Source organism: Cavia porcellus, unplaced genomic scaffold, assembly GCF_034190915.1.
Source record: "Cavia porcellus strain 051 isolate PalLab524CR breed Dunkin Hartley unplaced genomic scaffold, mCavPor4.1 scaffold_6, whole genome shotgun sequence".
NCBI lineage: Eukaryota > Metazoa > Chordata > Mammalia > Rodentia > Caviidae > Cavia > Cavia porcellus.
Window position 1 is genome coordinate 453,959 of NW_026947489.1, and position 24,555 is coordinate 478,513.

Here is a 24,555-nt window from a genome sequence, read left to right on the forward strand (position 1 = left end):
AACATTATTATTTTTGCACACAGATGTATAGATTTTTCTCACTTTAAATGGGCTATATGCTTCCACATACCAAAGAATAGATGAGCCTTGATTCATAAATAAAAAGAAATAGTAGGTATATTAGAAAAGTATGTGGTGTGTATGGGAAGTCTGAAAATTCAGATGAGCATAAACAATGGAGAAAACAGAATGATGCAAATGTGTTCCCAAAGTCCAGGAAATTGTTCACTGTGAATCCTGCACCTCATAGTCTTTGTCTTTAAGAATGTAGGGGCTGGATATTTAGCTCAGTGGCATAAGTGCCTGCCTTGCAAGCAGGCGATTGTGCGATTGTGAGTTCAATCCCCGGTACTGATAAAAATGAAAAAGACAAAAAAAAAAAAAAAAAAAAAAAAGAATATATCCTACTGGAGTTAGAATGAAAGTGAAATAACTCATCTAATGAGAAGCTTTAGATATTGGGTAACCAGGGATATAGAGCTTACAGAAATCAACCTGTGAAATCTTCACTGATACACCCTGCCTTGTTAGGGATCAATATCAGAGCTACTGCCCAATGATGCTTTTGACCATTACTCTCTGCACACTTAGGCACAACCCACACCTTCTTGCCTTGACAATCAAGCATGTCTCCTTAAATTATAGGTAATCTCCCATATAATCACAAGGCCATAATTATGCTTAACATGATAAAATTATTCTGCATACATAGAGAAACAAAAAAAATACCTTCCATAAAAAAGGCAGTTTTCCTTTGGGTTATGCTTATGCTTTTCCTGAGATTCCATATTTTAAATATTATAATGTAGGTAAAACAATACTTATATTAGTAGGATTAAAGATTTGTACTAATATTAAGTAAGTCAGTGTTATGGTACAAAGAAAGAAATGAATATACTTCATTTTTAATTTTATTTAAGGAGAAAAAGAAAAAAACAAAAAGGGTACAAGTTACACAGAATTTCAAAAAAATAAACAGTAGGAAATCACTAGTTAATAGACTACATACTGTCATCTTAGAAATAGTTGTTCAAGTTACAAAATTAAAGCATATAAAGTGGACATTCAAACAGTGAGACTGCAAACAGTTCTGTTCAATGACCCAAAAAAAACCTCAATAATATGGTTACCTATCTTATATACTTAAATATACATGCAGTTATATCCTTTAGAGCACTTTCTTTTCCTCTCTTTTTTACAATGACAATTACACATTTTGGGTTTTATTATTCCCAAAATTCTTATTACTTTTTTAAGAGAATAAAACCGAATGTGACATAATGAAACAGAGTCAGTCAAACCAAAAGGATGGACACAGTACGTAAGAATGTATCCTAATGGAATTAAAACAGAATACAAGGTGATCAACAATGGTTGCCATAATGCCTATTGCTATCTTAAAAAGAATTGCCTATATCATCAGTTATAATAAAATTGAACAAAACAGTAAACAGTAAAGAACAAAACAAATAAAACCAAAACATTGGAGACATTACAGGACCTCAAAAGAAGACAATAGTCAAACCAGATTGGACATCATAGTGAATCTTATTGTCTTCACAGTTGTTGCCTACTCTCAAACTTGCTACTATCAAGCAAAAGAGAATAGAGTAATATCAGTCAAAACAAGATGGTGAGAGCAATACAGGGTTTCAATTCAAATTAATAGGAAATCAAAGTGGGTTACTATAATGTATCCTGCTATTTTTTATTTGTTTTTCCCTTAGTTAAAAAGATAAAAATAAAAAATAAATAATAAAAAAGGAGATTGAGATAAAAGAGGACATAACAACAAGACAGCACAGGTCAGAACATAACCATTTAAGCAAAATAGGGTTTCACCACAAGATATCCTGACACAAAAGCAGTTACCACAGCATCTCTTTCCTTGAAATCTTTGAGTATAACTTCATATACTGTAGCATCAAACATATCAAGACAATGTAAAACCATTCAAGAGAATGACAGTATTACAGGGTTAGAACCAACTAACAGAAAATGAACAATGTTTTCTGTATTATCTCCTTGTCTATAAAAGTTTTTGTTTATATTATTACATATAATAAAATCTAATAACATAATCCAATAACAACCTGTTAAGACCAATGGAGACAGAAGAATGGAAGTTTGATGGGACTTCAAAACAAGATGATATTAAATCAGCACTAGCTATTATGATGTCTTGTTTTCTCCAAAATAGCTGTTCATATCATCTAACCTTCTTTGCCTCATTTCTGTTGAGCTTTTTTTCTGTCATTTGTTGTCAGTTTGTCTTCTTCATTTCACTTTCAGACTGCATTCATTGTGGCCTCTCTGACACTGTTTCTGGAATCTTGGTATTTTTCTCTTTTAGAATGCCCTGCAGTATTTTCTGTAGAGTTGAGTTGGTGGTTGCAAATTCCCCTAGTTCCTCTTTGTCCTGGAAGCACCTTGTTTCTCCATTTATTTCTAGGGACAGATGCACAGGCTATATTAATCTTGTATGGAGGTTACTGTCTCTCAAAGCTTGAATTATGTTGCCCCACAATCATCGTGATTTGATGGTTTGTGCTGAGAAGTCTGCTATAATTCTTTATGCTGTAATTTTTTTCTTTTTTTATTAAGGAGAAAAAAAAGCAGAAATAGGGTACAAGTTATACAGAATTTCAGAAAAAATAAACAATAGGAAATCACTAGTTAATAGATTACATATTGTCATCTTAGAAATAGTTGTTCAAGTTACAAAATTAAAGCATATAAAGTGGGACTTTCAAACAGTGAGACTGCAAACAGTTTTGTTCAATGATCCAACAAAACTCAGTGACTTAAATATATACGCAGTTATATTCTTTAGAGCACTTTATTTTCCTTTCTTTTGTACAATGACAATTACACATTTTGGGGTTTTACTACTCCCACAGTTCTTCTTATTTTTTTTTTGAAGAGAGTAAAACCAAATGTGACATAACAGAACAGAGTCAGTCAAATCAAAAGGATGAACATAACAGATAATGTAAAACCAAAATACTAGGTGATCAACAATGGTTACCATACTGCCTCTTGCTATCTTAAAAAGAATTGCCTATATCATCAGTTATAATAAAATTGAACAAAACAGTAAAGAATAAAGCCAAGACATTGGAGACATTACAGGGCTTTAAAAGAAGATAATAGTCAACCAGAATGGGTGTCATAATGAATCTTATTATCTTTACAGTTGTTGCCTATACTTTCAAACTTGGTACTATCAAGCAAAGCAGAATAGAGGAAAATCAGTCAAAGAAAGATGGTGAGGGCTATACAGGGTTTCAAATCAAGTTAATAGAAAATCAAAGTGGGTTACTATAATAATATATCCTGCTTTTTTATTTTTCCCATAAATAAAAAGAAAAAATAAAAAAGTAAATAATTAAAAAAGGAAACTGAGATAAAAGAGGGAATAGCAACAAAACAGCACAGATCAAAGCATAATCATTTAAGCAAAATAGTGTTTCACCACAAGACATCCTGACATAAAAGTAGTTACCATAATTTCTCTTTCCTTGAAATCTTTGAGTATAACTTCGTATACTATAGCACCAAACATATCAAGACAATGTAAAACCATTCAAGAGAATGACAGTATTACAGGTATTTAGAATCAACTATCAGAAAATGAACAATGGTTTCTGTATAATCTCCTTGTCTATAAAAGTTTTTGTATATATTATCACATATAATAAAATCCAGTAAGATACAACCTGTTAAGACCAATGGAGACAGAAGAATAAAAGCTTGATGGGACTTCAAAGCAAGATGATACTAAATCAGTACTAGCTATTATGATGTCTTGTTTTCTCCAACATAGCTGTTCTTACCATCCAATCTTCTCTGCCTCATTTCTGTTGAGCTCTTTTTCTGTCGTTTGTTGTCAGTTTGTCTTCTTTATTTTGCTTTCTGTTCCATTCATTGTGGCCTCTCTGCCACTGTTTCTGAAGTCTTGGTATTTTCCTTTTTTAGAATATCCTGCAGTATTCTCTGTAGAGTTGAATTGGTGGTTGCAAATTCCCCTAGTTCCTCTTTTTCCTGGAAGCACCTTGTTTTTGCATCAATTTCAAGGGACAGTTGTGCAGGATATATCAATCTTGGCTGGAGGTTGTTATCTTTCAAGGCTTGAATTATTTCCCCCCACGCTCTTCATGATTTGATGGTTTGTGCCGAGAAGTCTGCTGTAATTCTGATGGGTGTTCCCTTGTAAGTGATCTGTTTCTTGTTTCTGATGGCTTTTTAGTATTCTGTTCTTATATTGGATTTCTGGAATTTTGATTATTATATGCCTGGGTGTAGCTCTGTTTAGGTTGTAGGTGGCTTGGGTCCTGTATGCTTCATATATCTGAGTATCTTTACCTTTTGCTAAATTTGGGAAATTCTCTTGGATTATTTCTGTGAATAGCTTTTGTAGTCCATTTGTTTGTGTCCCTACTTCTTCTTTTATGTTCTTTATTCTTAGGTTGTAGATCCTCTTATTATCTTCTAGTCTTTGTATTATTGCTGTTTGTTTTCTTGTTATTTTTAAGAAGTTTTTCATTTCATGCTCCCATATTACAAGTCTGCCCTCCAATTCAGATAATCTATCCTTAGTTTCTTTCAAGCTGTTATGCCAGCTTTTGATAGAGTTTTTAGTTTCCTGGTAATCTCTTTGAACCTGCTTCATGTATTCTATGTTTTCTCTATTTTCTCCATCAAACAATTCCCCCCTTTTTTGCTGTTCTTCCATTCCACCATCTGTTTTTTTTGGGGGGGGGGGGCAATGCTTAGCATTTCTCTAACTATTCTATTTATCTCTTGCTTTATTTCATTAAATACTTCCTTTTTAAACTCGTCTATGAGGCTCTGGAGATACCGCTTTATGTCTGTTGGTGCTTTGTCTGATATTGCATGTTTTCTGTCTTCCTTTGCATTTCCCTTTCCTGGATCAGTGTTCTCAGGATTGGGGATTGAGGACCCTTTCTTGTTCCTTCCTCTTCCCATACTTTTTGTTCCTTCCATACAAGCAAATGTAGGAGCCCCAATTTTTTTCTCTTTTTTCACTTATAGTTTATTTGAATTGTGCCAGCTAGGTGTTCCCACCCACTGCAGTGTAATAGGGAGACACAGACTGGGCAGCCTCTGCTGTGCCTGCCCCTCCAGGTCAATCTACCAAAGGCTTCACCACTAGGGTGCACCTCCAGGCACTGAGACCTGTGTTGAACTCCCCTACTGGGTCTAAGTCAGTGGCATCATGCAGGCCAGGCTTTCCCCACCAATCCCACTTGAGAGGGGAATACATGACTGAAGTCACTGCAGTGCCCCATTCCAGCAAGTCTGCCCGATCCCAGTATGTCCTTTGCTGGAGCCTCCTACTCCATGAAAGGGTCCCCGCTCCCCTCACTCACCACAAGTCGATGTAGGGCTCCCTGCTAGTCCTGCTCTCAACTCCGTTCGCATATTCCCACTCTCAGAGCTTTCACGCACCTCTCTCCCTGCCCTGCATATTTGGACGCAGCAGCAGCAGCAGGAAATTCAGATCACGGCTTCCAGTGGTTCAGGTTCTAGCTTCCACACTGAGATTTTATCTGTTCCTGTTATAGCACCAGGATTGGATTTCCAGTTGGTTTCTCTTAGCTTAGTTCATTCCTGGGCCAGCAGGGTGTATTTCCCCTTGCTTAGGACTCCTCGTACCACAGCATTCCTGGATTCTAAGAGGGATATCTCAGAGAGCCTCTGTAGCTGCTGCTATCTATCTGCCATGTTCTTCTGGAAATCAGTCTGCTGTAATTCTGATGTATGTTCCCTTTTAAGTGATCTTTTTTGTCTCTGATAGCTTTTAATATTCTGTTCTTATATTGGATTTCTGGAATTTTGATTATTATACGCCTGGGTGTAGTTCTGTTTGGGTCATAGGTGGCTGGGGTCCTGTATGCCTCATAGATCTGAGCATCTTTACCTTTTCCCATATTAGAGACGTTCTCCTTGATTATTTCTGTGAGTAGCACTTGCAGTTCATTTGTTGGTATCCATACTTCTTCCTTTACATTCTTAATTCTTAAGTTATAGATCCTCTTATCATCTTCTAGCTTTTGTACTGTTATTGTTTGTTTCCTTGTTATTTTTAAGAAGTTTTTCCTTTCATGCTCCCACCTTAAAAATCTGTCCTCCAGTTCAGATAATCTATCCTTAGTTTCTTTCAAACTGTTATGCCAGTTTTCAATAGAGTTTTTAGTTTCCTGGTAACCTTTGAACCTGCTTCATCTATTCTACATTTTCTATATTTTCTCCATTAAAACAATTCTCCCCTCCCCCCCTTTTTTTTTGTTCTTCCATTCCACCGTCTGTTTTTTCTTGGGAGGGGCTTAGCATTACTTTAACTATTCTACTTATATCTTGTTTTACTTGGTTAAATACTTCACTTTTGAACTCATCTATGAGGTCCTGTAGATATTGCTTTATGTCTATCGGTGCCATGCCTGATATTGCATGTATTCTGTCCTCATTCTCCTTTGTATTTGCCTTTCCTGGATCAGAGTTCTCAGGATTGGAGACTGAGGACCATTTCTTGTTGCTCCCTCTTCCCATACTTCTGGTTCCTTCCATACAAGCATATATAGGAGGCCCAGTTTCTTTCTTTGTTGGTTACAGTTTGTTTGAGTCACACCAGCTAGGTATTCCCATCCACTGCAATGTACTAAAGAGACATGGTACTAGGCAGCCTATGCTGGGCCCACCCCTCCAGGCCAGTCAAACTGCTGAAGGCTTCACTGCATTAGGGTGCAATGCCAGGTGCAGGGACCTGGTTTGGGCTGGCCTACTGGGTCTTAGTCCATGGTGTTACCCAGGTCAAGCGCTCCCCACAAATCCCACTCGAGAGTGGAATATGTGTTTGAAGTCACTGCAACATCCTGTTCTGGATAGTCTGCCCAGTCCCAAAATGTCCTCTATTGGAGCCTCCTAGCCTATGTAAGGATCCCCCTACCTCTCACTCACTGTAGGTGGATGCAGGGTTCCCCACCAGCTCTGCTCTCAATTTGGATCACTGATTCCCACTCTCAGAGCTTTCACATCTTTATCCCTGCTGTATCAATTCAGATGCAGCAGCAGTGGCAGGAAATTCAAGCCATGGTTTCCAGAGGCATGGGTTCCATTGTTCTGCTTGAGGGTCTCCTAGGGTCTTTCTTATACAGGCTGTAGATTGTAGAGTTCACAGAAAGCAGCACATTCAGCTAAGGTACACTCTGTAATGTGCTAGAATTTACTTCTTTAGTATGTGTGCTTATGTGTGTATCATAATATTAACAAAATATGAAAGTCAGAATGATTACAATCCTCATTTCAGTAGCTAGTCACATAGTAACAACTGGCATTTATGACAAATTTCTTCTGAGGCCTGTTTTGTAAATGGCACAATACGATCATTTTTATAGCTGAGAATATTGTGTTATCTGAAACAGGTGATAATTTAAATTCTTTTTTTCCTGTTTTTATTCTTATTTCTCTCTCTTATTTGATTACTCAGGCTAATATATCCAGAACTGTTTTGAATAGGAATGGTGAGAGTGGTCATCCTTGTCTTGTCCCTGATTTACAGTAAAAGCTGTCAATTTTTATCCATTTAGTATAATATTGTCCTTTATGAGATTGAGCTGGATACCATGTATTCAAAGTTTCTAAAGTGTTTTTATCATGAACAAATGTTCGACTTTATTGAAAGCTTTTTCTCCTTCTACTGAGATGACCATGTGATTTTTGCTTTAGGCTCTGTTGGTGTGGTGTATTGCATTTATTGATTTGTATATGTTAAACCATCCTTGCATTCCTGGAATGAATCCCACTTGGTCATGATGTATAATCTTCTTCATGATTTTTTGTTTTGTATTGTCCAATATTTTATTGAAAATCTTTGCATCATTGTTCATTAGTGAGATTGTCCTATAGTTCTCCTTTTGGGTTGGGTCTTTCTCTCATTTTGGTATCAGAGTAATACTTGCTTCCATGAATGAATTAGAGAGGAGTACTCCTATTTCAATTTGATTGAAGTGTGTAATGAGTACTGGCATCAAATATTTTCTAAATTTCTTGTAGAATTTAGTAGCTCTTCCATCAGGAACTGGAGTTTTCTCTGTTGGTAAATTTTTTAAAACATTTTCAATTTCAATATCTGATATTGGGTTGTTCAAAATTGTTATATATTCCTAACAGAGATTTGGTAGTTCATAAGTTTCTGGAAATCTGTCCATTTACCCTTTGCTTTCCACCCTATGTAAGCAGAGGATTTCAAGGTACATACTCATGATCTGTTATATTCCCTTGGAATTTGTAGTGATTACTTCTTTTCAATCCTTATTGCATGAATTTGGTTTTTTCTTTCTGTTTCTTGATAAGGTTAGTCAGAGGTTTACTAATTTTGTTTATTCTCTCAAAAAACAGCTTTTTGATTCATTAACTTTGTATTGTTTTTCATTAGTTTCAGTTGCATTGACTTCTGCTCTCTTCTATGAGCTTTGAGTTTAAGTTGCTCTGTTTTTCTGGAAGCTTGAGATGAGCATCAGCTTGTTTGTTTGTGCTCCTTCTGTTTCCTTGATATGACAATTTATTGATATTTATTTCCCTCTTAAAACAGCCTTAAGTGAATCCCACAGATGAAAGTATGTTGTTCCATGTATTCATTGAGTTGTAAGTATTGTTTTATTTTTTCTTTAATTTCATCTGTGACCCACTAATTATTCAGAAGGTTGTTATTTAATTTCCATGAATTTATACTGGTTTTGTGATTTCTTTTGCCATTAATTTCTAATTTCAATGCACTATGGCAAGATAATATGCATGGGATAATTTCAATCCCTTTTAATTTACTTAACAATGTTTAATGGTTTATTATGCAGTCTATTTTGAAGAATGTCCCATTCATAGTTGAGAAAAACATATATTCTGGTGTGGTTAAATGGGATACTCTGTAAACATCTACTAAGTACATTTGCTAACAGGTATGATTGAGTTCTATTATTTCTTTGCTGAATTTTTGTTTAGTCTACGTATCTCTCCATGACAATGGGGTATTAAGGATCCCTGTTATAATTGTGTTCTTGTGCATTTGGTTTTTCATGTCCTTACTATTTATCTTACATAGATGTGTGCTCCTGCATTTGGTGCATATATATTTATAATTGTTAGTTCTTCTTCAGGTAGCTTCCCACTTACAAGCATGTAGTGGTCTTCTTTATCTCTTTTAATCATTTTAGGTTTGAAGTTCACTTTGTCTGCAAACAGAACAGATACCCCCTGCTTTTTTCTGGGTTCCTGTTGCATGGACTATTGTTTTCCAAATTTTGACATTTAATGTATGAGTTTCCTTTTGGGTCAGACGTGTTTCTTGTATACAACATATTGTGTGATCCTGTTTCCTGACTCATTCTGTCAATCTATTTCTTTTGGTAAGTAAATTGAGGCCATTTACATTTATGGATATAACTGATGTGTACTGGTTAAAAATTGCCATTTTATGTTCCAGTGTTTGTTTTCTGTCCTCCCACACACACCCTTGTTTAACTGTCTTTCTTACCTGTGGTTTCATTCTGTTGTTGTTCTGGAGATTTATCTCTATACAGTATGCCTTTTAGTAGTATTTTTAGGGTTGGTTTTGTCAAAAAATTTCTTCAGCTGTTCTTAGTTGTGGAACTATTTTCTTTCATCATTAAGTTTGATAGAATGTTTTGCTGGGTACATCAATCTGGATTGAATGTTGCTTTGTTTCATGGCTTGAAACACCTCACTCCAAGCACATCTTGACTTGAGGGTTTGTGCTGAAAAGTGTCCCATGATTCTAATGAAGTGTCCCTGGGAGGTGAGTTGTACCTTTTCTCTAACAGATTGTAGTATCCTGTCTTTAGGCTGTATTTCTGGGTTCTTAATTACTATATGTCTGGAAGTAGATTCATGTTGATTGTGACTGTTTGACATCTATGACTCACTTAGCTGCCTGTAAGATTTTTTTCCCCATGTCTTGGAAATTTTCTGCTATTACTTCTGTGAATAGTTTCCATATGTTATTTACTTTGACTCCTGCATCTTCATTGATGCCTTTAGTTTTTATATTGTTTCTCTTGGCATCATCTTGAAACTGCTGGATTTTCATTTCATGTAGATTTGTGATTTTTAAGTGTTCTAGCCTTTCATGATTGATAATTGCAATCCTGTCCTCAATGTCCAAAATTGTACCCTTAGCTTCATTTAAACTGTTTTCCAGCTTTCAATGGAATATTTTGTTTCTTGGATATCCTTTTGAATTTGTTTTATGGATGCTGCTTGTTTTCTATATAGTTCATTCAAGGTTTCAATCAGTTTCCCATGCTCCTGTACTTTGTCTTATCTATTTCTTCTCTAGATTTGCTCAGCAAATCCTTTAACAAGGTTGTCATTTCTGCCTTTATATGAGAGATTACTTCTAATTTGATTTCTTCTATAGCCTCATGGATTTGATTTTTATTTCACTTGCTATCTTTTCAGAGATTTCCAGTGTGTGAATTTTAAAGTCCCCTATTTCAATGTCTCATTACTTGCTGCTGATACACTAGCTATTTGAGATTCGATTTTGCTTTTTCTTTGTTACATTTACAACATTTTGGCTAATATCTGCTCTTTCAATCCCACTAGTCTCATGTATCACTAGTGTGTATGTTAGGGTCCTACTGTGTTATTGATATTTGTATAGTTGCTGGGTGCCACAATGAAGAAGTGGGCCAGTCACCTGAATTCATCCTGCAAGAACTTTTGCATGAGTCCTATATACTTCCTAGGCTGACAAGCCTAGGAGTATTGATATAATTCAACACCTATTCCTGCTGTTATTATGTCTTCAAGATGTTCCAAGTCACCAGATTTCCCTGCTTATACTGTTTGTCTCATCTGGGACCCTACTTTGTCTCTGGATGTCTCATAAGTCCTTTTAGTTTTTTCCAGGTTTGGGGATGCCTTCTTGGCATCTTCCTCAACCTACCTGATGTTCTCTGTGTGGAAGAAGAATTCACAAACTATTGCCAAGATTGCCAAGTTTCTACTTCTGGATGGGGCTTTGCTATTGCTCCTATTTACCCACTGAAAGTGGCAAACTATATTCCTGTTTTAGCAGCAAACTCACCACAGTAGTGAAAGCCTGCTGAAGTTTTCTGTTTGGATGAGAGGTTCCTGAGTCTCCCATTGAAACAGCACCATTAATACACTGCAGTCAAAGATTTTGTTGGGAGAAGTGGGAGCCTAATATCAACAGCAACACTAGGTCTAGGAGATGGGGGGGGTCTCAGAAGGCAGTGACAGAATGGCAGGTTCATGGAAGATGCCAACTAGGCCTGGTCATGCGTGCTGCTGGAGGTTGTGTCTCAAGGCTGGCAGTGGGATTGAAGAGGCCTGCTAGTGGGCCTGGCTTTGCACATTGCTAAAGGTCTTCATCCCATGGTGGGCAGAAAGATGGCAAGATGGTGGAAATGCAAAAGGGGCTGGCTAGGGAGCCTGGCCTTGGATGCTGCTGCTGGTCCTGTGTCCCAAGGTGGGCAGCAGGATGGCACAGGCATGGAAGGTGCTTAAGGATCTTTCTTCATCTTTCTCTGCTTTGAAAAACTGTGTGAAATGTATCACTCTTGGAGAGACAAATATAACTTTATACTACTTACTAAATAGAACCCTCATCCAAATATAAGTTATGATGCCTAATATGTGAGTATTCCCATGATGTTAATTTCTAAATGTGACTAATTTAACTGGAGACCTGTGAGATAAAGTACATTTGTGACCTTATTCATGTGCAGTATTCTGAGTCAATTCATAAAATTTTACAGTATTAATAATCTAGTATTTCATGAAGCAACATAACACGGTGGAAAATTCAACTGTTCAGGCTGAGCAATCTAATTTAAACAAGTAATTTCTCTAAAATTTTTTTTAAAATCTGCATAGATCACTAATTTTGTGCTAGCAATAGACTCTATTTATTCCTTTGGGTATAACTTTAGAAAAGGTGAATTTGTACTCCATCACTAATATTAGTTTTTTCCATATATGTCTGAGGTCAATTAAGTCAAATGTTTTATAATTTAATCTATTGGAATGCTAATACTATAACTTAAACATGAATGTAGTTGCTATTTGCCTGATCAGTTAACATACTTTCCTGTACAAAACAGGTCAGGATTAGAGAATACCTAGGAGAGTGGCCTGAAAACTTATGATTCCATTAATGGATATGGGTGGTGTACCAGCATCAGTGAGAGAGACATCCACAGATGGATAGTGGTGGTCACTGGGCAATTAGGATAGAAAGCCACAAACATGGGTAAAAAATGGAGAAAATCCCAGGCTAAAACCAACAATAATAATTGACCTGTGGAAGGTCATCAGGTTCATGGGTGTGGGACTGAGCATAGCTCAACAGGATTTCATGCCCAAAATAATTCACACACACACACACACACACACACAATGAAACACATCCTGTCAATCATGCAAACATGCACACAGATATAAAAAACACACATGCATACAGATCATACAAACACATACACAAATGAACAAAGATACATACAGACACACACACACACAAACACACTGTTAAAGATATATAGGGAAAATGAAATAATCTAGAGCAAAACCTCCAATGAACAGAGAATATTGTATCAATTGGAATCTAGTTATCTCCTGAGAAACTTGCCCTGAGGGCTTCTGCTTCTCTAATCTCAGTAGGACTTATATGGTTGACATCATTCTAGGACTTCTAAAATGATGGGACTCTATTTTATGGATGCTGTGGCCCTGAGACAATTTGGATAGTCATCTGTTACTCTAAAGAAATGCAGTGAGTAATATCTGGCTGGGGATGAGTTGTGGCCACGCTGCAATAGACTCCGGGAGCGGAAAAGGGTCTGATGACCAACAACCCATGCATGATGCAGCTTTCAATTCTGATAAAAAGAGCTAATGAGGCAGGGAAGGGAATAACCTGAGGTGCTGTCATATGCAGGGTTTCACAAATAACCCTGAGTAAATGCTTAGAGCCACTAGGGGAGTGGGCTGCATGAAGTTATATGCCATACCCCCTGAAAAATAACATCAATTCTAATGGTTTTGGAAAGATGTGACTTGAACTTCTCCATCATTGTGACATCCAACTTTATTTACAATTAGTCTTTCAAAACAGAGGAAGGATGATCTCCCTAGCCTTTAGAGTTTACAAGAGAAGACAAGCTCAAGCACAAACTATAAAGGTTCAAATCAAAAGTCAGGAGGGCATAAACATTTTGAATTTAAAGCCTCCTGGCTTGTTTGGAAGAGGCTCCAGAAGGGAAATCACATTTCCCTCGGAGTCCATGAAGCACAGTGGGGTGTTGAGAGTAGCCTGATCTCTAGGTGGGGCCTTTAGGCTCATGTCTTTCATGCCAGGACTCTGGCAGCCTGGTGCAGGAAGAGGTCACATTAAGGACAGTCACACCACCTAGGCAACTGAAGGAGAACCAGTCTGGCTTTGCATGAAATGATTTGGCCACATGGCCACAGAGTTCATAACAATGGACCACCTGTGGGCACAGAGCTCATCCCAGTGGCTTTTGGGTAGAGCCTGCAGGACAGGGGAAGTGAAGGAAGGAGGCAAGGAAGCCAGAAAGAAAAGAATGTGAGAAAAGAGTGCATGAATAATTGGATGACCTGAAGAGAAAAGAGGAGGGGCCTCCCATTAGGTAGTCTTTTCCCTAATGGGTGGGACCTCCAGGCAGGTGCATTGTCAGAGAGTGTGCTGAGCTAAAGGTCTATAATGAGCCAAAGCCTTGAGAGCTGCCTGGGCACTCTTGTGCTGCTTGGCTTGGAAGCTTACTTTGAAGGAGTGTCTACTGACTGCTTAGGCCCCACTTGTTTGGGAAAGAAAAGTGAAAAGCTGGAAGAGAAAGAGAAAGGTTGCTCTCCTGCAGCTCAGTTGTGTGCTTGAAGAAACAACTACTGTTTTGTTGAAGTCATAGACTGCGGTGGCCTCCCTGAACCTGGGCTGTGTGGATTTAGTTGATCTGTGTGTTGGGGCCATTGGCACTACTGGGCAAGCCCAGCCCCCTGTGGCTCAGAGACCCAGCTTGGTCCAGAGAAGAGTAGGCAGTCAGTGCTGCCCCAAGGAGGGAGTGCAGCCAGCACGGTGAGATAGAAGAATTGGGCAGGACAGACACAGCGAGGGCTAGGTTGGAGCCCTTGCCTCAAGCAGTACACAAACTGGTGGGGTGCCTGCTGGGCACTAGCGACCCCCACAAGTCTTCACAAATACTTAAAGAAGCCCTCCATCTTGCCCATGATGGCAGAAGTCCTTGAGCATACCAGTGTCAGAGAGACAATCCAGAGACTGTGCAAACACCAGCATGTTGCAAGGTTGGCCAGGGCTTGGAAGTCCAGTGAAAGTGCTTGGCTATATCCCAGCCCAAGGCCAGACAGAGCCCTCAGGACTTTGAGGAAAGCAGACACACAGATGGCCTTAGTTGGGGATGTCCTTATGACAGAGGGTGGCCTAACTGAAGCTTTCCATGTGAAAATGCAGTATCAGGGAGCATGGCCCTGAACCTTCAGAATGGACTCACAGGATGCCTCAGCTCCCCACAACTCCCAGCCACATTGCAACCTGCCACTAGAGCACAGGCAGCAGCAACAATGACCTCACTTTGTGGCTCCTTCTTCTCTACCTTGGGGAGCTTCTAATCACTATGGCCATGGCCACAGCCAGCCTCTTGCCTCAGGCCCATACTCTGGGGTATCTCTTCCTACTCTGTGCTAGCATTACTATGGCAGCCCAGAGGTGCTGAGCACCCCATGTCTGAACATTTCCTTGTTGAGTGCTTCTCCCAGAACCTCCATGGAGCACTGGGTATGGCTCCACTAGCCCATTTGCAGGCCAAAAAAGGAAGGAGACCTGGAAGCCAGTTGCAGCGCACATGGAACCCACTAAAGATGCCACGTTTCTCAGGTTTCGCCTCTGCATATCTTGCAAGAAGGAGAGCAGTCTATGAGTGCTTCTGCCAGCTTCTCTCCAACACCCATACACCATCTATGACATGAGCTTCATCACTGATTGTGTCCTTCAACCTGTCTTGGTTGAAGTGCCCACCTCATGAGCTCTGACACATAAAGACTTGCAAAGGAGGGCTCACTGAAAAGACAGATCTTTTATGGAAACTACCTTGTCACAGAAACTTTAAGAACCAACAGCCAAAGGAGCAAGAGTACTAATGGGAATTTTGCCTGGGGTTCAGCATGTCCCAGCACAGTGACTAAAAGACGTGACCAACAGGACCCAAATACCCCGGTCCCAGGAGCTCAAAGCCTCACAAAGCCAGCTCATCTCTACCACTCCCAGGCAGTAGCAGAAGTTTGCATTAGGAGGAGCAGGAAAAAAGAGGAAAACATGAGAGGAGGGTGATAGGAAAGGAAAGGGGAGCAGGACTAGGAGACAGAGGAGCAGAGGGAGCCCAAGGAAGGGCAGGAAGAGAACAAAGCACAAGAGGACCAGCAAGAGCAGTGTCAGCAAGGGCAGCAGTGACAGCAGGAGTACCAGCACTGTCAGCAAGGGCACCAATGGCAGCAAGAGTACCAGCAACACCAGCAAGGGTATTGCTTAAAGCAGAAGTCAATGGGGCAAAGCACTGCTTGGGAAACTACATTAGCCTCATCAGCAGTGCCAGTGACAGAAGAGGAGGCTGCATGATTCCTGCTGCTCAGACACAAGTCTGTACCCATCTCAGCCCTGCCACAGTGGCCATAGTTCCAGCACACGACAGCAGAAGCCCACCACAAAACAATTCACCTCTCTCATGGCCAAGATCATGTGAGATGACAAGAGACTCTGCCTGACTGAGTAAAAAAAGCCACTCCTGGCTTTTTTTTTTCATGAAGAGAGCACGCAACCAAAGGGCCTGTCTTGATGATAAGTCCCAATCCTGCACTTTCTCACAGTTGTTTCGGCCCCTGGCTTTTACCTTCCCTGTATCTTGGCTCTCCACCTGCCTTCTCTATTAAAGATTTATTTATCCTACCTGATTATGGGCCATTGTTGCCATTTTTAATTCAGATTCCTCAATTTTTGTCTCTAGGAAGAAAGTAGTCTTCATAGTCCCACAGGTGGCTTTCGCAACTCAGTGCACCAAACACACTCAGACACAGACCCTTAGTAAGTTGCTTAGAGAGATTGTCAAAAAAAACACCATGTCACTATGCACGATGTATCTGTGGGTAGGGTGACAAACTTACAGAAAGAATGAGGGTTGATGCACTAGATCAGAGGACATGCCAGCTGCGACAGGATGGTATAAACAACAGACCCACTTACGGGGGAGAATGAACTGGGAACGTTTCTTGAGGGCACCAAGTATGGACCTGCCTATGTCCTCTGCAGTGACTGCATCTCAAAAGCCATCCATCCACCAGCATGTGGGTGTATGAACAACAATTTCACTAACAAATGCCAGAAACAAGACCACTGGACCAGCCTGGGCAAACCAGAGAGGAAGGTACAGGGATTCAGATGCCAGTGGGCACTGCAAATGATGCCAGCCTTTTCTAGAGCCCTATCAAGGGAGGCAAGAACTAGTCTCCTCGCCTGCACTTTTTTCCCTTCTACTAATTTCCAAGGCTTAAAAAACATTGGCCTGCTAGCACAAAGCTCCAAGTAGGTGTACGCAACTGCTTGAACATGCAGACAGGCCAGCCACCCTAAGCAAAAGGACTGCAGTACAGTCATAGGTGTGGACACCCTTCATCCCTTCACAGGGATTTTCCCTTTCTTCTTAAAGGATGAGACAATACCTAAGAGGCTATATTGTGAAGTTGGCAGTCCAGCCCTGGATGAGGGGATTGTGCCAGCTTCAATGACAGAGACATCCAGAGGTGGAGTTGGTGGCTCTAGCAAGCTGTGGCAAGGAAGTAACAATTTCTGACCAGGGGGTCCAATGTGCAAAACTCTAAGTTGCCAAGAAAGCCTCAGAAGGGTCTATGGATATTCCTCAGTGCCATGGACTTGGGATGGAACTTAGCCCTACTCAAACTCATGCCCAAAATTTTTCAGTCACACACAGACACAACCACACATAGACAAATGGACTGAAACACATCCTGTTACACTCACGCAAACACACACGCAAACTTAAACACACACGCACACAAAGCACAACACACATGCAGACATACACAAAGAAATGCAGAAATTCTAGGGTCAATCCACCCTTGAAAACAGAGCCTTGTCCCTGTTCCAGGCTGTTTATTTCCTCAGATCCATGGGCTGAGTACTTCTGTTTCTCAGGAGAACTTAGAGGGCTGCCATTCTGCTAGGCCTGTAAAATGCTGGGACTCCATTTTCTAGATGCTGTGTCTCTGAGCCAGTTTGCATTGTGTCCCACACATTGCAAAAGTTGTCAAAGGTGTGATACCCCAGATTCTGTGTGCAATGCAGCTTTTGATAATGGTGACAGAGCCAATCAGGCTGGGAAAGGGACACAGTATGTGTGCTTTCATGTGCAAGATGCATATATGCTCGTGATTCAATGTTTAGAGCCATGAGGGAAGCAGGCTACTTGAAACTATCTGAATACACCTCTTGAAAAACACCCTCATTTCTCTGGATGGTGGGAAGATGCACCTTGCTTTTGTCCATCACCTTGTCATCCATCCTTGCTCCCAACTAGTTACTTGCCAAAGGGTGAGAGGATGACTTCCGCATCCTGGAAAGGTTACAAGAGCAGACATGTCCCAGGCCAAACACCAAAAGTCCCCTGGAAATGTCAGGTGGTTGCGAATGTGGTGAATCCCAAGCCTTGTGGTTTGTTTGGAAGAGGGTCCAGAGAAGGGAAACTACAGTTCCACAGGGACTGCATGAACCCAAGTGGAGTGTTGAGAGTGGACAGATTCCCAGGCAAGGCCTTTAGTCTCAAGCCTTTCATGCCAGTACTCTGGCAGCCTGGTGCAGGAAGAGGTCACATTGAGGACAGCCCCACCACCTACGCAGTTAAAGGAGAACCTGTCTGGCTCCACATAAAGTGATTTAGCCACATGGCCACCCATGGCCACAGAGTTCATAACAGTGGGCCTCCCGTGGGCACAGAGTTCATTCCAATGGCCTTTGGGTACAGCCCCAGGCCAGGGGAAGTGAAGGAAAGAGGCAAGGAAGCCAGAAAGAAAGAGAATGTGGAGAAGTGTTGCAGCTCATGAATGACTGGATGAGCTGAAGAGGAAAGAGGACGGGGCCCTGGTAGGTAGACTTTTCCTGAGTGGGTGAGACTTCTGGGCATGTGCATTGTGGGAGAGTGGGCATAGTTAAGGCATAAAAGGGGCCCAAGACTTGAAAGCTTCCCTGGGCACTCTTATGCTACTTGGCTTGGAAGTATTCTTTGAAGGAGAATCTGCTGGCTGCTGAGGCCCCACTTGTTTGTGAGAGACAAGCGAAAAGCTGGAAGAAAAATGAGAAAGGTTGCACTCCCGCAGCTCAGCTATGTGCTTGGAGAACACCTGCTTATTTGTTGAATGTGTGGATTATGTCAAACTCCCTGAACCTGAACTGCATGGGTTTAGTTGAGCTGTGTTGGAGTAATGAGCTCTGCTTCGTGAACCCAGCCCCCTCTGACCCCAGGACCCAGCCTTGTCCAGAGAAGAGGAAGCAGCCAGCATTGTTCCAGGGAGTCCAGCCAGCATGGTGAGCCAGGGGAGCTGGGCAGGACAGAGAAGGCAAGGACCAGCTTGAAGCATGTGCCACCAGCATCCCACAAGCTGCAGGGGCACCTGCTGAGTACCCGTGAATTCTACAAGCTTCACAAATACTTAAGGAAGCTCTCCACCCTGCCCATAACTGCAGAAGTGCTTAGCACACTGGTGTCAGAGAGAAAGTCAAGAGGTTGCACAAAGGCCAGTAGGTCAGCCCTTTGGCCAAGGCCTTGGCAGCCCAGTGGAAACACTTGGTTATATCTCAGCCCAAGCCTGGACAAAGCTGTCAGGGTTTTGAGGAGAGCAGGAACTCAGAGGACCAAGGTGGGGATGTGTTTCTGCCAGAGGGGTGGCACGCCTGAGGCTTCCTATGCAAAAACACAGTCAGGGAGCCAGCATTGCAGCTCTCAGATTGGACACACAGTGCGGCCCCAGCTCCCCACACCTCCCAGCCAGTTTGCTGCCTGCTGCCATAGCACAGGTAACAGTGAGAAGTGCCTCACATTGGTGACTCCTGCTCCCCAACCTGAGAATGTTCTTCTCACTGTGGCCATGCTGATCCTCTCACTCCTGGTGTAGATTCTGGGCCATCTGTGGGGCTGTGCCAGCACTACCACGTCTCCCAAATAACAGCAGGAGACCCAGACACAGTAGAAAGTAGTTCAAATCAGGAGGCCTAGAAGAATCAAGCAGTATGTTTCAAATGGCATTTTATCATTGGTAACCCCTTTATCCTTTTAAAACCAAAATAAATTAAAACAATACCAAAATTAAATTTTCCTTCCAATAAGTTTTCTCAAGGATTCTCTTAGTTTTGTTTCCTTCAAGCTTTAAACAAAGGTTTTCATCATTTAATGAAACACAGAACACCTCACTGAAGCCACTACTCTCTTTCTTTTTGAGTCTGTCACTGCAGAGCTAACATGCACTGCACACCCTTCCCACAGGAAAAGAACACAATGGACAGATGAGAATAAGCTTTATACTTTCATCCCTATGATGACATTCCTAAAACACAGTACACAGTGTGAATATAACAAAAAATAATTGCACCAAGTTTGACACCAGCAACTATGGAAAATGCAACATAGGTCAGGATGCTCTCAGTAAGAGCATCAGGACAGGCAAGATTGATGTGCTGAGCAAGTTCACAGTAGTGGCAGATTTCCAGATGTGTGCAAAAGTACATCCAAAGCACCATAGATCTGTGGACCTGAGTACCTCCAATGCTAAATAAGGAACAGAGCAGAACAAACAGGACACAGAGGCAGAGGTCATGATGACCGTGCACCTTAATGGATGACAAATGGCCATGTAGTAGTCATAGGCTATCACTGCATGGAGAAAATTTTCCAAGTATGAAAACATTAATATAAAAGTAAGATGGCTGAAGCAGCCTATGAGGGAGATACTCTGATTCTGTGCTTGACTGTTTACTAGCATCTTTGGGATTATGGTGGAGCTTATACACATATCAGTGAAGAACAGGCTGGAGAGGAGAATGTACACGGGGGTGTGGAGATGGGAGGCAGAACTCACAGTCAGGATATTAAGCAGGTTTCCCAGAACAGCAGCTAAGTAAATGAAGAGGAACAGATGAAGATGAAGGGCCGCAGTTCTGGATCACCTGTCAGATGTGTGCAAAAGTCATTCATGAGTTTCCTATTCTCCATTGATCCTATGGAAATAAAAAGGTGGAGAATTAAGGGAAAGTAATTTATACACAAGAACAGGTGCTTCTGTAAATATAGTATCCACAAATTTTTGGGTACATATTAGTTTTGAAAAGTTTGGAGATGAGAACAAGTAAACTGTGTTGTATGGCTCATGATGGATTGAATATCTCTCAAAGCTTCAGTGACTGTCTTCCTGCTCATATCTTACCTAAAACCTACTCTAACTTCTACTGTGTTGATTGGAAACCAACTCTGTTTTAAACTTTTTGGTAAGGATTGACACTGTAACAGAAGAAAAGACAGAGATAACCCTTTCAGTGTATTCCTTGCCCTCAGTATAAAAGCAAAGTGAGCATGAATTCATGTCCTTTATTTATAGGGCAATGCTTTCCAATTCTGATATGCCTTCAGGTGAAACTATGTCAAACTATGAATAAGATAATTCAGCATATGCCCCCTGGAGCTATGAGAAAACATCGTGGATAAAAACTGCACTGTCTGTGTTTGGAAAGACTGAAAGAACTAATGATCTGACTTGATTTGAGCATCTTTCAAAAGCTTTGCTAATGCCTCTGAGTAATGCAGTTAATATTTGTACATGATCCAGATGGTCTCATGGTTTCCCTTTATGATTTTAAGTTTCTTCCTGAAGAAGAAGATAAAGACATTAAAAATGAAAGAAATAAAGAAAAGCACCTGACTTTGTTGGTAGCTCTATATCTAAACTGGAGGGATACTGGAAAGAAATTCTGAGAAAATAGTTATAGCATTGTATATTTTTTATTCTTGATCTCTTCTCTTTCCTAATGAATTTGTGGAATGTTTTCTTTAGTTCTGCTATATGATTTTTTAAATAGATGCATGAAATGCATTGGCCCAACTCCATTAACCATTCACAATTATAAATATGCTACAGAAAATTGGGGTAGTTGGTCATTATCTCAATTTGTTAAAAGTCCTCTATGACAAACCAAGATCCAGCATCATACTAAATGGTCAAAAAGTTGAAAGTTTTCGCTCTAAAATCAGGAACAAGGCAATTATTTTGACTTTCACCACTCCTATTTAATATAATTTTGAAAATATTAGCCAGCACAATTAGACAAATGAAAGAAATTCAGGGAATAAGAATAGGAAATGTGCAAATCACATTATCCTTATTTGCTGATGACGTGATACTCTATGTGCCAAAATCTCCACCAAAAGAGTTGTAGACTTAAGAACTCAATTCAGTAGTATAGCTGGATACAAAGTTAATTATGCAAAGATAAATATTATTCCTGTGTACAAACAACAAACAGAGAAATTTTAAGGAAAAAATACTTTTATAATAGCATTTAAAATGAAATATATAGATATTAATCTATCAAAGGGAGCCAAAATTCTACACACTGAAAAAATGCATTATTCTGAAAAACGAAATTGAGGAAGACATCGGAAAATTTTCTGATGAGTAACAAAAAGCAATATAGTGAAAATGGCATTACTCTCAATATTGTTATACAGATTTAATACAATCACATTCAAAATACCATGAGAATACCTCACAAAATAATTTCTATTTTAAAAGTAAACAAATATTTAACAATGTTCTAGTTATGTTATTTATATCACATACTTTCACATCCAAAATAGGAATCTGGATTTGAGAGACCATGAAATAAAGAGTTCTTATTTATAACTTATAAGCAATGCTAAAATATCTTACAGAAGTGATGTGCATTTTCCATGTCAGGTCTTTGAATTAGAGGTGAGCAGAGGTGATGGAGAGAAGTTACTAGGCATAGCAGCCTCTAGGGTCAAGTAATCATCCCTCTGGAACTCCTCCCCCAAGAGTCTTGTTCTGTAAGGGTGTACCATGCTAGGATTAGAAGAATGAAATATGTGGTCTAAGAAAACCTTAAGATATTGAGTGTTGAATGGATAAAGAGGCTGTAGAAGTCAGTCAGTGGAAATGCCACGGAGCTTTTCTGCTCCAGGCAGAGATGACCCTGCTTGACTGGTATCCTACTGAATCAATTTGTCTGCTTTGCTGATGCCACACAATCTTCCATAGACAGGTAAATTGTTCAGCATCATTCATTTTGAATCAAAACAGGAAATATGGGATCCCTTGTCAATACTTTTAGTAAGGGTTAGGGTTAGGGTTAGTATATAATTTGGAGAAAAAGGAAGAGAAGCCATACATAAATTAATGAGAAAAAAGACCTCCATGCCTCTGCTATCAATTTTCTCTGTCTTGACATTTTGTTATATATGAGAAATGACAAAAGTTATTATAAATTTTAAAATTTAACTCTACCAGAAGTCACATTGTTACCTTTCCTCTCTCAGATCTACTTATTCCAGCATTCTTGAAGTTTTGAACAAGTTTCTCCTTCACAAATATCATTGTAGTTTGAAACAATACAGCAAATATTTATATCTATACTGTCCAATAAGAAGACAATCTTATAAGAACAATCCCTTAATTCCTCTTCTACCTTATTCATCAGATCTGATACTCAAAACATTTGGCTTTCTGCAAAGCCAAAATAACCATGAAATCATTGAGAACACCCATGCATCATGACATCATGAAGCCATAGCTATGTATACTCTGAAAACTGCTCCAGAAAGTGGCAAGCATGATGGGTACAGGCAAAGCACAGAGGACTATTTTGAGGTCATTTAGCAGCAGTAGTTGAAAGATATTTTACTTTAATAATTTTTTTCAAAAAATTTGAGCACTCACTATATATTTTATCACTCATCTTATGTTTACAATGATATCCACCAGATGTAATTCTGATGGTCTCATGCTCTGATCAAGAACAATTCCCAACTACTTCAAAGAACAAATCTACCCCTCTCAAAGTCAATGACTGTTAGTAACTAATTGGCTTCCTTTCTTTCCTTCCTTTCTCTTTGTCACTGTAGTATTGTTTTGTGAGTGGATTAGCTGTTAGTGAGCCCATAAACAGATGCTACAGTAAGAATAGTTTAACAACAAGAAATTAAAGTGCCACTTTTGTGGAGGTAAAATTTGAAGAACCAAGTGACCATGGGTAAAGTCCTTGGTTACATAACCCTCACTGTTGGTGTATTTTATTCTTTGTTTTACTCATTCTGAAATAGATCATAAACCCATGGAAGCTAAAAAGTAAACAGGAATTTCAGACTTTTGTGTCCTTGGACTGACAGATGATCCACAATAGCAGCCCATCATCTTTAGCCTGTTCCTTGTTATCAACCTGGTCACCATTCTGGGAAACAGGCTCATCATCTTAGCTGTGAGCTCTGACTCCCATCTCCACACCTCCATGTACTTCTTCCTTTCCAATCTGTCCCGTCATGACATCTCTTTAAGCACTGCCAGTCCCAGATATGCTGATGAACATCCAAACATGTGATCAGAGCATCTCTAACACAGCCTGTCTTGCTTAGGTTGGTTTCATATTCATTTTTGATGGTTTGGAAAACTGTCTCCTTGTAGTAATGGCCTACGACTGCTATGTGTCCATCTGCCATCCACTTAAGTATGCAGTCACCATGAGCACACCACGTGTGTGTTTTACTGATTGTCTTCTCCTTGATCGTTAGCATCATGATGGACTACCCCACAACTTGATCCAAAGGCTGTCTTTCTGAACAATGCCAAGAATCCCACATTTCTTTTGTGAACTTTTTCAGATCATCAGGCTCACTAGTTCTGATATCTGGCTGGATAACATAGTAATATATGTTGCAGCTTGCATCGTTGGTAGTGTTCTTATGTTTGGAATTATATTTTCTTATATTCACATTCTGACATCAGTCTTGAGAATGCTATCATCAGAAGGAAAGTATAAGGCCTTTTATTCCTTTGTCTTTCATCTTTCAGTTGTCTCCCTGTTTTATGGGACAGGCTTTGGGGTGTACAATTAGTTATACAGTAACTGATTCAGCCCAGATAACTGCAGTGGCTTCAATGATGTATTCTGTGGTGCCTCAAATGGTGATTCCCTTTACCTACAGTCTGAGGAACAGGGACATGAAGGCAACTTTGTGGAAATTCATTGCTATGATAGCTTCTCATTTGCAATATATTATTTGATTTGCACTTATAAGATAGGTTAAAATTCAAACGTTCTATATCAATCAAAAATGGCATGACATAAGATGCTGAGACAATGTAGTGCTCAATTTCATTTTATCATGGATCCAA

General features: G+C 39.9%; 1 pseudogene; it reads right to left on the reverse strand.

Annotated features, from left to right (window-relative positions):
* LOC100733831 (olfactory receptor 4F17-like) overlaps positions 1 to 17,665 on the reverse strand; it is an 83,250-nt pseudogene extending 65,585 nt beyond the window's left edge.
* Between the last annotated feature and the right edge of the window lie 6,890 nt (positions 17,666 to 24,555).